A 14,590-nucleotide genomic window follows, 5' to 3' on the forward strand; every position below is an offset into this window, starting at 1 on the left:
ATCTAATTGTGACATTAAATAATACAGCCTTTTACCTTAAAAGATCTCAAACCCGCTCAAGTCTACGGAGCTCAGGCAGGCCACTTGAAGGCCCCTACTAACCTACTTAGCCCTTTTAAAAGAAATGAGCAAAGCTGCCCTCTTCCTTACATCTTCGCTCGTTTGGAGATGGAGATACTGTTCATGTTTTCATCACTTCAGAACGTACACATCAGTTGATTTCTAATAGTACAAGCCTCTTGCACTCATAATATGCAAAACAGATTCTCCTTTTCACATCTCAGAAAAAGATTTTGACCTTTTTAGTCCTAAAATTTAAGGCTAAATTTAAGGTGATTCTGCCTATCTTCAGGAACCCATTTTCAGGGTATAGACACATTATTATGGAAATGATGTAGATATTTTGGCGTAAGTTGCCACGAAAAAGACGTCTGATGTTTGTTAATTGTTTTATGTTTTAAACCAGATTTATTCTTACAGTATTTATCAACTTCAAAATAAGTTTTTCAAACATTAGCTTTTATCACAAAACATGCATGAACTGGAAGCTGTAAGGACATTGTACTAACCTGTTCTCAAAGGAGAGTAGCAGCCATCGCACAGTGTTTGCACTGGAGAACAAACAGCAAGGCAGGTTAGGGAAGAGGAAGCAGCTAAGGATTCCCTAGAGGATGTAGGGAGGAGTTATGAGTATCCATTTTCAAAAACATGGAAGAAATGTAAGTTCTACAATCAATCCCATTCATTCCAAATTTTACTGATCCACAATTAACTGTCTCTTGCAGGAGCCAATATTAAACATTCCACATACTATCATCATCCTGTATGAGAGAATGATTTAGTCACTCTGCTACGGAGGGGCACATGCACAGGTTTATAATATTTTTAAAAAGCATTATTTTAAAAGCTCTTCATGGAAAAAAAAAATTCAAGTTTCCAGGAAACATGAGAAAATGAATTGCTCTTTGTCAGTAAAACCATTCTAAAGCACATAGATGGTTTATTTTGTGTTAAAGGGCAGGGGCCTAGAAAATAAAGTCAGACTGAGAAGACCCATGTTGCAAGCTTAATTTCTGCCTGTAAAAATAAATCTTCATACTACTTTTGTGAGGTAGACAGGATTTTTGCTTGTTATACAAACTGGGAAAACGCCAGAATTTTCAGTCAAAAAATTCAAACGGGACAAATCAAGAAAGCACTCTAACCAAAAAGCTTGGGACACTTACATAATTGCTCATCAGATTGGTAGCTTCCCACTCCTAATTTTAATTTCTAAGCGAACTTCTCCTAGCTGTTTTCATATCTAAATCCAGATCTCTGTACTGCTTAGAGGCATCAGCTCTATTAAATATGGTCAAAGACTAAGTTCTGATGTACTGCCAGTGGTAATAAGATAACTATCACCATAAGATATCCGGGTATCTTTTCAGGTTCAGGAATGCTCACAAAGGTAAGCTTGCTGTTGTGTAAAGCCATTTCTGCTTTTATGGCAAAGTGTCTCCCGAAGTATGCTTAGGAAACTCTACTCAATTAGAAATTGATACAAGAAGGAAGACTTTGACATCCTAGTATTACTTACATTCTGAGAAAGCTAGAACGCAGTACGTGGCTAAAAGATCAGTGAAAGATGACCAGAAGTTGATACGCCTCCAGTAGTAGTGATACGTCAGTACAGCTAACTCCCCTGCACAGGTTGCTTGAAGTAGTGCCATATATAGTTCTGACTGAAGTTATTGTGTTTTGTTATTTAAAAAATGAATCAACTGATGATACTACACATTTTTTTGGTCTGATACAATATTCATGATTAACTAAGGTCCAGCTATCAAAATGATTTTCATGCTGTTATGCCACAAGGACTGCGGAAAACAATTTCTCAAAAAAGTTAAGAGCATCGCTGCCAGTGAACCTAAGCAATTCTCAATCCCCTTCTGTCAGCAGGCTGTTGCTACGAAGGACTTCGGGGGACGGGGGAAGAGAGCAAAAGATGTCACGCAGGGCCATATCCAAAACACATCAAAACCACAACACAGGAAACTGGTAACATAAGGAGATCCACTTACTCTCCAATGGTCTAAGAGGGGAAGAGATCGAGACCATCCTGAACGTGACTTTTGGCCCCTCCAGCTGGTTTCCTAGTGATTTAGATAGTGCCTCTAGAGCTTTACCTGCTTATACTGGAGTAGGACATCTAATGCTTATCCAGCTATAAGTAAAAGAACAACCTTCTCCTAGGTTTTAATTCTTGGCTCTGAACACACTTCTATGACTCCATTCTCCAGCAGCAAGGTGGCCTACTTATTATAAAAGTGAGCATGAACCAAATTACAGTTTACTTCATCTAGTCAGCCTACAGCTAATGATCAATCCCTCATCCTGTTATCTGGAAGGAAAACTGGTGTGTATAGACACAAAAGGTCATCTTTTGTACTGCAGACAGATGTCTTGCTCTTTATCCTCTCTCTCAAACTAATACATTGTGAGGCCCTGCTACAGGAAGACAAAAGGCCAAAATAGTTCATTAAAATACAGGATGCTATCACAGGTTAATCATAACATTAAACAGAGAGACTTAATTCCACCTCAATAAGGAAGCATCACATACCAATCACGTAGAAAAGTCTACAGCTATAGCTCACCAATACAGCACCTTAGAGTCAACGCCAAACACATGGTTAGAGCACAACCACGCTCTACTAAGCAAAATGCAAATCCAGTTGAGAAAAGACACAACCTGTTCTATAAAGAAGATACATTTTCTTGTTTACTTTAAGTAAATGTACATATTTTATAAAAATCAACCTTTGTCTTCATAAACTTACATTAAGAGTACATATCAGACTATTTATATGGTGCGCACAGCACATACTCTTACACAGGCCTGGACATTATCCTATTGCTGGTATAATTTGTTACATTTGACGCTAGGTACTGGTGCATCTTTTCTATTTTCTTCCCTAAAAGAGAATTATTGTTTTAATGATGAAATAGCCTCTGCGTTGAGAATCATCTGGACACTCCAAAGACTAGCACAAAGAATATGGGTATATTACAAAGTCATTACTGCATCTCTCTTGTTAAGGACAGAGTTACATTTCCAATTGAAAGTTTGATGGCCACAGCTCTCCCTTTTATTTCAGTTTCTGAAAACAAAAAAAAAAACTGTCATGAAAGTCATCCCTGAGCTGATGCCATTAAGACAGAATCTCAGGAAACAGTTTATCGCAGAAGCTCTTCAGGTTTAAGAATAGGCTACCTGTTCTCTGCATTTGAGAGAAGAGCAGAGCAAACAGGAAATAAGGAAGCAGGAAGCCATATGGAATAGATAGGAGTTTAGGAGGGGGAGGGAAGGTCGAGAAGGAAGTCATGATCCTGAAGAGAAACGGGTAGGATAATGCCTCAAGTCCCACTTAGTGGAGGAATGGGCTTATGCATTCAAATGTGGGAGGCTCATGTGAATAACAGAAAAACCCTCACAGAAAGAAAAACAATCAGCTTAAAGTTAATGGCTTACAGATACTATTTTTTAATACCCAAAAAGCTCTAACAAATTATTATTTATTAACTAACGATTTTGCAACATTTTAAAGTATACATGTAGAACCTTCCTTAACGGTTTATATGAAGGCCACCTCCCACATCCCCAGCCATCGTTTCCAAGCTATTGATTCTAATAAAGAGATCTGGAAATAGAGATACCTGCTAGGGAGAATTCTATAGCCACTTGATGCTCTTGACTGCAAGTTCATCTTTGACAGATAAAGCGATACAGTCATATTTCATTCAGTGAACTGAACGGACTGTTCTAATCAAGACCAGAATTAAATCTCCTGTCTCTGTAAATATATGACCTGTGCTTTCTTTTTCATCTCTTCATCTACCGAAATACTTGAGCCTATCAAAGCATTGCAGCATATTCCTTGTAAAGACATTTCATTTCCAACACAGAAAAGTATTCCTATGTGAGATGGCATAAGTAACTATGTCTTTAAAAGCACCACTTGAAAAAAACGTTGATACACTGCTTTCACTTAGGTGTTGAAGCTAATATAAACGGAGCAGATTTTAAGTGAAGTTACTCAACTATGAAAACCCACAACACCATTATACAGAATTGTGTGGTTCCACGTTCTCAGGACTTACAACTAATATCTATTTCATTTAGAAGTCAGGAAAACTTCTGTCTACCAGCTACGAATCCAACCTGGAATCCGAGACAGATTGCTTTCCTTTATGCATTACAAGTAATAATTCCGGAGTCAATATTTAATACCGGTTGAGCTGAATCAGAATCCAGATAACTTCTCCAACTTTGCAATACTTAGAGGAGTCAATAGCAGTAAAAATACCTTGGTCAACAAACTCTTAGGTTTGTCAACTCCCACGAAGCACAGAGTGAGTCATCTGGTACAGAAGAAGTAGTCTGAAATGGAAGAAGGTCTGTTTAGTAGACAGGACTTTAATCTGGGTGAAACAACTAAAGTCTCAGGTAACTGCTTGTAAAATAAGAATAATATTTTTAAGCCTGTCACATGGATAAAGATAACACAGGGATAAAGAAATGATGGTTAAAAGACGACATGGCTGCTTCTTCAGAAGCAGGTGCAAGTCTTCAAGCACTTATTGCCCTAAATTGCACTAATCACAATGACATCAAGTTTCAAGAGAACAGGCTTTCTATTTAACAAAGAGGTGGTCAGGGAAGAACATTACATATGTCAAGTTAACTTTTTACTTCAATTCTTTTTTGAAGTATGTCAATCAGATTACATGTGTGAGAACAAGCAGTGAGAGAGTAAGAACAAAGAGAACAAGTATAAGAAGTGAAAAGCAACATAAAAACCTGAAACAGTCTTCTGCATAATAGCAAGTGTCACAGCAAATTCTATGGGCTTTCTAAAAACAGGAATTTTCCAAGGCTTGCAATATCACTTTTTGAATGGACTTCTCTTGGAAAAAGGAAGAAAGAAAGGGATATTTTCTTCCTTTTGGTTGACAAGAAAAATTGCATTAATGCGGTCAGCACCCACCAGCAATTTGAAGTTACTAATGAAAAGCACGGTTAATCCCAATCTTTCTACAAAACAGCAGCTCAAATCAAACATTAATATACTCATACGTTAAGCCTTTTCACTTCTCTTCACAGACCAGGTGAAACATGTTCGTCTTGCAGAATTAAATTAAAGTTAACACATTTAAGCCATTTTGGGCTTATAGAGACCAGGAATTTTTTAGTAAGAGTCACAGGGCAACAGGCATTTTAAGTTTCCCAGTCTTCCTCTACTGATTTAAAATCACCATCTGTTCATACACAAAATTTGAGTACGCGTGCTAAGGAAACATGCTCAGAGGTTTTAGAATTTGGCAGTTGGGCTTGTATTCCTGTGAGCCTGTTTCTTGCATCTGTCACTAACCTCCTAGGCAAATTGCTTCACCTTTTTGTGTCTCAATTATTAAAATAGGTTGATAAAAGTTACCTCCCCCCAAAAACTGGAGGCATTTGCTAAGAGATGTGAATAAATAGCTTTAGGATCTCCATTAGAAAACTGCAATACACCTAAACATTTCATTAAGAGTATATATATGTCGGTTTACACTAAAAAGCCAATGCCAGAAAGGACCTTTGCTTGTAGTCTCATCAGCCTTACAGAGTTACCAGTCACTGGAGAAGGCACCCAAACAATCTTATTAAATGTCACTTGTGATAATCCGGTTGTTTGGGGAAAAGTAAAAGAAGTTTCCAGCAGCTGAGTTCAAACAATTTGCTTCACTGGCTGGCACAGTCACAGAGGAAGTGTGTGCAGTGATGGGAGATGAAGCACACTTGGCTATGCCCTGCCATGACCTCCATCATGCAGTCTTCCCAGCGGCCCGTCTATTTTTCTCAGTGGACACAATCAAAACAACAGTAATTGCAGCAGACATTCCCTCCCAACCCACCAAAAAAAAAAAAATAAAAGCACTTAAGGGAAAGCAAGCTAGTCATCAGGTGCACCTCTAGGAATTCTCCAAAGAATCAGTGCAAAAGGGTACCGATTCAGACTGGGTGACAAAATTCAAATGTTTTTACAGATATACGTGAAAAGAAGCCATACTACAGTCTCCAGCAGTATTCAGGAAATGCAGAAATACGTGATCTGAACAGTTTCTTTTTATTAAGCTAGAAGCCAAGCTTTACGCATACTTATTTTTCTATCTTAGTTAACAACTTTATACTTTACAGAGTTGGATTAAATCTTCTGACTCACAGTTTCAGCTGGGATAGTCAACTCCACTGACACATATAAGCTACCACAAATTTGAATTCACTGATCTCTCACATATTTCCGGTGCCCAATGTCAAGTTATCAAAGTAACTGCATTCTGTACAAGGTAAGATTTCAATTCCATTCTTACAAATCGGGTGCTGCTTCAGGTCTTATTGTCAAGTACAATGATGAGAAAACGTGATTTCTCCAGGCAATGACCTATAAGCTCATCTAAAATAGGAGAAGTAAGTTGTAGCAGAACAAAGGTGCATCACATTTTACTTCAACGGGGATGGCAGAAACTAGATGAATAAAGCAGTGTAAAGATCTAAAGATCTGCTTCCACATGCAATGCAAAATGCAAATTAGAACTAATATAATATTATAAGTGCACAAGAAATGTACTTTTTTATTAAATATGGTTTAAAGCCATCCTGTTTGTACAAGTCCTTCTGGAGTCAAGGATAGGTCTGCAGAGAACGTGAATTAGTTCAATAAATTCTTGTGTCTGAGGTTTTAGGACCATCTTTGTCCGCTATCAGGAACGGGAGGTATAAATATTAAATCAGAGAACCATATTAAATAAGAAATAGTCACATTTATCATGATTTTATGGAAGCAGAATGCTACTGTAATCTCATCAATAAAACTGAAAAAGAGAACTGGTAGCTCTGAAAGGAGATTATGTTTCAGAAAATGGTTTATTTAACTTCCTTACCGACTCTTTTGCAGATTGTCCTAAAAAATCCTGTACAGCAGCTACTGGTAGGTGAATAAAAAAATATCTCTGAACCTGTTAATGAGAGGTAATCTGCTTCTTACAAGTTTCTGCAAAACCAGGAGAAATGGAGACATAAGCTGATTATTTTATCTCTTTTATGGAGTCTGTCTGGGATGTATCCTAATTTTCCCTTTTTAAGATTGTAGTGTTGGGAGGAAATAAGCTAAAGTGAAAATAAAACATGAAAGGACTGTCCAGCCTTTCATCTTCAGATTGTAGATTCAAATACAGCCCATCCTTTTAACCAAAAACTGTTCTATTCAATGGATGTCTGGTGGCATATATGAGATTAATTAGCAGTCTCAAGTTCCCACCAGATTAGGATCTCCCTCACAGAGGGCATCACTGCAATTTATTGGACTATTTGGCACTTTTATTGGCAATCTCGGCAGAGATGCCAGCGCCTGGATGAGCCTGGAGACTACCTGTATCCCAGTTTATCTACTGCTAAACACTGTATTTTTGGGTTACGTTTCAATTAAATGTTGAGCTCTAAAGTTACAGAGTAGCCACAGTATGGGAAGGAGCCTAAACAGAAAAGTTAACCACGTTATTTTTTAGCTGTTCTTATCCCCCTCTTTTCATTCTGTGGTATAATCCTGTGCTAAATTTTAGCAGCTGTTTCTTGCAGCCCACTTCATATAACACCAATAGGACCCAAGACAGTCCTAACAATACTTCTTTCCCCTGTCTAACACCTCCACCGCCCTTCCCAGACCACGATGAACCACTGCCTGTGTAAGGCCCACTGGTGACAGAAACAGGAAAGGGGCATGCACGGAGTGGACTAATTCAGATCCGAAACACCCAGCAAGCTTCCCCGAGCTGAGACACCCCTCAACACTTTGTATCCTTCCAGCACTCCCAATCAATACAGACAGTGCAGTGCAAGGATTAATTCGTGTGAGAGGAACCGATTACATTTATCTCTACATGGTATTACATCTACCATGTATAGACAATAAGGTCACTGAGAATAGTCTCAGGCTCAGCGCCACCTTTGCCCTTGCACTGCACTAGCTCTTCCTTGCCGAGGGGAGTAAATAACAATGTTTCTGCTCTGCGGGATTTTCATGACACCAATCTATAAGGAACATCTTTTCAGAAGGGTCTACCGACGTATGCTCTGCCACCAAAAAATCCCAGTGCTTTGATTTACATCACACTGATGAAGTTTTCCTCTGTAAAGAGCAGCAACTGTTTACCCAGATACATTTGGATAACGCCCGAGTCCTGTACTTCCCTGACTTGCATAGCTATGCAAATCCTTCACATGCGTGAGCTGAAGTTGTTGATAAAGGATTGATAACTCCTTCTGTTTATACTAACTGTAAAACATTCCCCGTAGAACTATCTCCCAAGGCTGATAAAACGCTCTCTCACAAAATAGCATATGTGTTATGGGTATCTTGCCATGAAGGGTATTGACCTGTGTGACAACAAAGAAGTTGTTTAACAAATACACTTCTTGAACTTTTAGCAGAATTCCTACTGATCTTTTCAACGTGAAGTTGCATAACTTCCTTTGCCCGGTGTCAGCAGGGCTGAATTTTACTTTTCCATTAATTCTTAACTATCGTTGATGGTCACAATCCATTTTTTCGTAATGCAGTCTGCCAATCAGTCGTCTCATTCTTTTATGAATAGTAATTTATGTTGCTGTTTTATCATCTGTAATATTCAGAGCTTGCCTTTACATGATTAATGTTCTTTAAGCACAGTTTTTATGGACTTTCCAATGCTTTTCAAGAACAAACCAAAAAACCCTCAGGCTTTAAGAAACTCCATAATCTTTTAAAATCTTCCTTTTGCCTGTCAAACACTGTACATACTGATGTGCGTTTTAGACCTAAGACCTCTCTTGGCCACAGTGGACTCATGCTTTAAAATACATGCAGGAAAACACCATGTGTAATTGGAGATGTAGTGCAGGTATCATTTGTGTACGGTCATACATAAAATAAGAAACTAATGATTTTTGCTTTTGTTTGGGCTCTACAGTTTCATTATTATAGATTACGCTTGCCATATTTTAGACATTCCTAGCCTTAACAACCAAAACTAGATTGGTTAGATGCAGGAGGTAACTGGAAAGAACTCAAGAAGGATACCAGCTGATTAGCCCATGAGCCTCACCATGCAACGGAGAGGGTTATTAAAAAAAGCAAACAAAAAAAGCATAGACAAGAATCCTAACAGGCTCAGATGCACTTAGCCTGATGCAAGAGGATGCTACCCCTATCACAGGAAATCCCTGATCGCCAGTCACCCAAAGACAGATTAATCATTTAACTGAGGGAAGAGTTGATCGAGAAGGCTGGTTTTGCCATGACTGTGATTTTGGATATGCAGAGCTCATGCTCTTCTCCTAAATGGTTTGTCTTGACCAGCAAGCTGCAGTTTGAGTCATCCCTAAACCAGAAGAGTCAAACCTGGATTTCCAGTTGGAGTGTGGTAACACCAGCACGTACTCTCTGGATTTGGAGAGCCACTGATCTTTCCCTGCTGCTTGTTTCTCCTCTTAAAGTTGCTCAGCAACTTGTCCCTGCTCCCACGTGGGATGGAATTGAAGCCGAGCTGCTTCCCCTTCACACCACCTGGAACGGCAGTGACCTGGGAGGAGCTGCCAGGAGTCCTGCCCGACACAGCTGCCTTTGGGATATACACCCACTCCTGCTCTCGGCCCTTTGCTAGCGCGCCCCCCGTCGCTAACCCAACTCACTACATTCTCCTCCGCACTGCTGGGGTGCCAGCTCCTGGCCAGCTGATGATCCGTTGAGAAGACAGAACAGACGTTGTCTTTACTCTAAGCCCCCCTACAACAAGAGACTAAGTAGTCAAAAGAAGCAATTCAGGGGAAAGCTGTTCAGCCCCTCTGGCCAAGGAGCAAAAAATACTTGGAACGAATAGAATCTTCTGAAAATACTGCTCTACAGAGTCGCTACTAAGCACACACGAACTACAATTTGCAGAGGTTTGCAACTCCGCCATCTTCAAGTATACTTTTGTAAGAACGCTAAAAGCTAAACTTTTACATCAAGACCACTCCCTTCTCAAACAGCAACCACTTGATCTAAAGTACAGAAAGAACAGAGCGACACAGTGAAACATGTATAGTGGCTTTGGTATGTTAGACACTGTAGTATTTTCCAATATTTTGTCTCATCCAAATCATTCTTAGCCAAAAATTAAAATAAAAACTTAACAACCATAATAACAACATAATTTGAGACACATACCACAAACAATTTCTGTGAAAAAAGGATAAGTTTTGCAAAATTACAAACACCTAAAAAGCCAAGGTCAAAAACATGAAATGTTTGACAGCACTACCAACTTTGTTCACGGTAAGATAAGGAACGCTAATTTTGGCTTAGCGGAGAAAGGGGGCATGGTTTAGCAGTCTGACCTTCCTCCCAAAAACAAGACTGTAAAGCTGACTTTTTTCATGTTCCTTGGCAGAACAATTACACATTGTATCCTCATTCTCTCCTGACTATAAAACAGTGTCTAATACCTACTCATTAGCACAAAGCCACGCCTGCTGTGTGATCTTGGGCAAATCAAATCAAACTTGTCTTCCCCTGTAGTGTTTTCTGTCTAGTTAGACTGAACTTTTCTAGCTCTTCTTTCCCTCTGCTGCCACAGTTAAGTAGCCAGAAGAAGCACCATCTTGGTGGGATGTCACATTACCAACAGGGATTTAATATTCCTTTATGTTTCCTCCTCTTCTTTCTCCAACTTTAGGACTGTCAGGATTGATAACTTTTCTGTATCGTGTACAACTGCGTAAGCCTTCCACTGGCACTTAATAAATACATAACAGGCAGCGATACGAGTCAGAAGTCTGCTCAGCTTCTGAAGAGCACCTGCAATTGGTGCTGCAAAGAGCTGAGAGAAATGCTAGCACTCTGACATCGTACCCTTCCTTCCCTTTGATTTGACTCCAGAAAAGACTCCCATTAGACTGAGAAAAGATCTAGTGGGAAAGATAATACAATCTGTGCAGGTTAGAGGCTGCAGCCAAGGCTGCGGCTGCTCTCCAGGGTATCAAGCCTTACTCATCCTTCAGCTACAGATGAGGGCAAGTCACAGTTTCTCAGGAGCGTCTTATAATGCTGCAGTGCTAAGAGCAACTGGGAACAATGGAAACGTGCAGGACCATTCTCTGCATAGTTCTGACAGCCATCAGTGTCACAGAACGGGAAGATACCCTCATTTTGCAGGGACTAGAGAATAATCCTGCTCCGTGAAGTGCGTTGGAAACTCATGCTTTGGGAGTAAGTGCATTCCTGTGTCCGTAATTTTTTTTAATAGTAAGAGAATTTATCCTCCTAGTTTTAAGCATGAAAACTGCTATGTAAACACTCACATCGCCAGTTACCGATTATCAAGCAAGGAGAAAAATTAACTTCTGTCAAGTCGATGAGAGTAAGATTGTTAGGGAAGGAAATGACATTTTTAAACTCCTAAGTGGATACCATAAACAATGGGGAAAAAAGTCTACAACGCCTTATAAACAGACTGTTTCCTGTCTCTTTTGTGTGCTTTTGAAGAACCTGTAGCAAGCTACCTAAGGAGGAGACTATAGCATGTGTAAAAATAAGCGGTAGCCGAGAAAAAAAAGAGTTTTCCTAGTTGTAAGCTGCTTTTTGTTTTATGGGCACCTCAACATACCGCTCATGTTTTCATCTCTGCCACTCAGTTCAGCATGGAAATATCAGAAAGACAAATTCAAGTATTCAGGAAAACATAATGATTGAGAGGGGACAAAAGATTGTAAAATCTGTATCCTGCTCTTTAATTTGTCTGTAAAGAACAGCCAATCTTTAGTCTCTTCAATCGCTAATAATTTATTCTATGTTGGGGTTCAAGAAAATTGTTATGTTAAAGAAGTTTATCCGTTTAAAAGTTTTAATCTGAGGAGATCAATTGCAGTATTTATCAGATGTTTCATTTCATATAGGTCAGCATACCTTCAGCTGTTAGCCCGTAATTTAAAAATCAAATGAAGAACTTAAAAAAAATCAAGATTTAATAAACATTGAGCTGGAATCATTTGCGAGACAGTTAACTTATTATAAGCACCAGGACAGGGCACAGAGATATCTTTATATGCTAGTAATGTCAACCCTTCCTGCTCCCATTTTCTGGCAAGGTTCATCTCAGATGCTTGTCAGCGAAAGGTTTTTGTATTTCAATTAGCATCAAAATAACATGAGAGATCTAGATAACAGAACATGCTTCCCAAAGTCATTTCTTATATGATTTTCAATCATTCTATTTAGAACAGTGCTTTACTGTGAATTCCCAGTGGGTTGTTTTTTTTTTTTTTACCTCGAACGTAGGCTTTTTTGGCCCGCTTTTTAGCCTAAGTCAATCTCAAAACTTGTTTCACACTTCCCATCAGCCACTGAGTGGCTGCTGGGTTTTGCCACCCAAACTGTTCAACTTCAAAATTTAAGAAAATAAGAAGGCTCCAGAACATCAACGTACCTTTACCTAGTACCACAAACCTAATCTACCACTTTCATCAACGCGTCAAAGCGGCTCCTAAATCTCTGATAGAGTATCTGAAATTTTGTACAGGATTGGTCACACCCACATTTTCACCCAATCCAAACTACTAAGTCTCTCTGAACGTGTATATTAGTAGGGAAGGCTGTCTTACTGAATGTTATTGATTTATCAAACACCAGTCAAATACTGTTTTTATGAATTTCATACACTTGCCTGAGGGCTAGACAAGTGTATTGCCAGTTTTTCTGTAACTACGCTAATCATTTGTCTCTAACAAATAATGAAATTTATTCATACTTTGGATACTAGTTTGGTCCTTTTCCCGGCTTATCGCCTTCATTCTTAAAGTTTTCTTCACTATTTATTTGGTGAATACTAAGGACTTTGCTATTTCTAATTTCCTCTTTCTATTCACCATTCCCGTGTCATCCCTTACTACATTTCCTCTTCCCTCCCTGTATTTTTTTCTACATTATGCGTTCGATTTTAATTGCTTATAACCATATATCCTGAGACGTACCTCAGGAGGTTTGCGGCAGCTCCCATATAACTGCCAAGAAGTTGCCGGCATTGGAGACACAATTTATGGGTACTTATGGCATTTGAGCCAGTACAGCTGACAGTGGATGAACCAACCTGTATTCCTCCCCACTTTCCCACAAAAAAGACCAAAATAGAGGTGCAGAATAAAAAAGGATGTAAAACACTACAGACAGACAGAGGGTAAAAAAGAAATTGAGTGTCCACATGGGATAAAGAAGAAATTGAATACCTGCAGGTTGATGGAAAGGAAAAAAAAAGAAAAAAGAAAAATCGAATAGACAAGATACTGAAATGAAAAGTAGAGAAAACATTTTCAAAATAAAAAAAATATTTACAGTAATTAAAAAATAATGGTACTCCTTCTGAAAGGGAAATCCAGGCAATAGTAGCAAAGAACTCGGAATAATCTCGCTACCTGACCTAGAGGAAAATAATCCGAACACAACAACCCAAAATCATGAGAAATACGTAACTCATTTTGGCCTGAAAATGCTTGCAGGGCGCACTGCATTTTCAATTTGTTTCTAAGGACATATTTTCCTTTAAATTACACATAAAAGTCGCAATTTTTAGATACTTCTCTTGGCATTGTTTCTTCCTTTCATTTCTTCCCATACTGCAAAAGGAATTCCCAGCTAGATACTGGAAAATATAAGCCAGCAAAACAAGTAAGGAAAAACCCAGATAAAACAAACAAATTCAGCTTCTTTTTCACTTTATAGGACCACCTTTGTTTCTTCTCACAATGAAGTTGGTTGCATAACGGGTAAATTGGATTTAATGAGTTTTGCCAGACGGGTATCGCTCTTGGGTATTCCCTTCCGATTCCTTTAAGCAAACATACAAATAATTTCTCACACAGTTTTCTAGCTCATCATTCAGAGTTCTTTTCCGCTTGTCCTAATTTGGGAAAATAACGGCTTTCTTTTTTTGCCTCACCTTTTTTACGTCTTCTAGTCGTTTCTTGCCCTCCCTTGATCTGAAAGACCCAGAGGAGCCAAACTCGAGGATGCTTTCCCGGTTTGTTAACCTGCAGAGTTAATCAGACTTGAAAGCTTTCGCTAGTATTCATCTCAAGTACAGGAGCCCACAGACTTAACAAACAAATTCCACCTTTTCAGGGCAAGAGAAAATAACAACCGTTCAGCCACTGGAATCCACACGGCCAGGTTCACTTTAGCAACATCTGGATTTTCAAACGGAGAAAAAAGAATGAGCAAAACTGCATAAATAGATGACAGATAATTTAGCTAGCCCCCTGAAGTATATACAACAGGCAGCTAACATTTTTCTCATACTGAACTCAAATACTCACAGTCAAGTTGCCTCCCAGGTCACAGTTGGGGCAGCAGATGTTCTCCCAGCATGTTACTCACCTCACACTGTGCCGTCGAGGCTGCCAACCTATTCAAGAGCGTAAACAGGGGTTAGCTCAATGCGGCAATCCTTCAGGTCACTATAAAATTATGCAAGATAGTTTTGCAGGCTTCTCTTGAAT

The 14,590-nt window shown here is 39.1% G+C and overlaps 1 long non-coding RNA gene across 1 annotated transcript; it reads right to left on the minus strand.

The window, feature by feature from the left end:
- Positions 1-549: 549 nt before the first annotated feature.
- LOC138068045 (uncharacterized) lies at positions 550-14,350 on the minus strand. The gene is made up of 3 exons (XR_011142593.1): positions 14,032-14,350; positions 4,350-4,423; positions 550-664 (listed from the first exon to the last, which is right to left on the minus strand). It is a non-coding gene; the product is annotated as an uncharacterized lncRNA (long non-coding RNA).
- Positions 14,351-14,590: the final 240 nt, after the last annotated feature.

This window comes from Struthio camelus, chromosome 8 (genome assembly GCF_040807025.1).
Source record: "Struthio camelus isolate bStrCam1 chromosome 8, bStrCam1.hap1, whole genome shotgun sequence".
In the NCBI taxonomy this organism is placed as follows: domain Eukaryota; kingdom Metazoa; phylum Chordata; class Aves; order Struthioniformes; family Struthionidae; genus Struthio; species Struthio camelus.